This window comes from Mandrillus leucophaeus, unplaced genomic scaffold (assembly GCF_000951045.1).
Source record: "Mandrillus leucophaeus isolate KB7577 unplaced genomic scaffold, Mleu.le_1.0 Scaffold19, whole genome shotgun sequence".
In the NCBI taxonomy this organism is placed as follows: Eukaryota; Metazoa; Chordata; class Mammalia; order Primates; family Cercopithecidae; genus Mandrillus; species Mandrillus leucophaeus.
The window spans coordinates 2,809,610-2,810,294 of NW_012101920.1; positions in this window are offsets into that span (position 1 = coordinate 2,809,610).

Consider the following 685-nt stretch of genomic DNA (forward strand, 5'->3'; position numbering starts at 1 on the left):
AGACTCTATCTCAAAAAAAAAAAAAAAAAAAGTTATGTTTGGATAATATTTACTGAGTGCTTGTTATGGACTCTGAATGTGTCTGCTCAAAATTCATATGTTGAAATCCAGTCCCCAATATGGTGGTGTTTGAGTGGAGGTGGGGCTTTTGGAAGGCAATAGGTTATGAGAGACGATCTCTCATGAAAGGGATTAGTGACCCCTTAGAAGAAGAAGCCACAGAGTTAGCTCGTCCTCTTTCCACCATGTGAGAATACAGGGAGAAGTCCGCTGTGTACAACTGGTAAGAAGGCCATCACTAGGGCCCAACCATACTGGTGCCCTGATCTTGGGAATTCCAGCTGTCAGAACTGAGAACTACATACTATTTAAGCCACCCAGTCTATAGTAATTGGTTACATGAGCCTGAACTAAGACAGTGCTTATTACATGTCAGACATTTTCTCATTCCTAATCATCACCATAGAATCCGTCAAGGTAAGTAAATTAAGTCATAAAAATATACCCCACCCAATGTAATAAACCTCTTTGCATGACTATATATACCTTTACAAACATTTTCATCTTTTCTTTCTTTCTTGTTTTTTTTTTTTTTTTTTTGAGACAGAGTCTCACTCTGTCACCCAGGCTGGAGTGCAGGGGTTCCAGGAATTCTCCTGCCTCAGCCTCCCAAGTAGCTGGGATT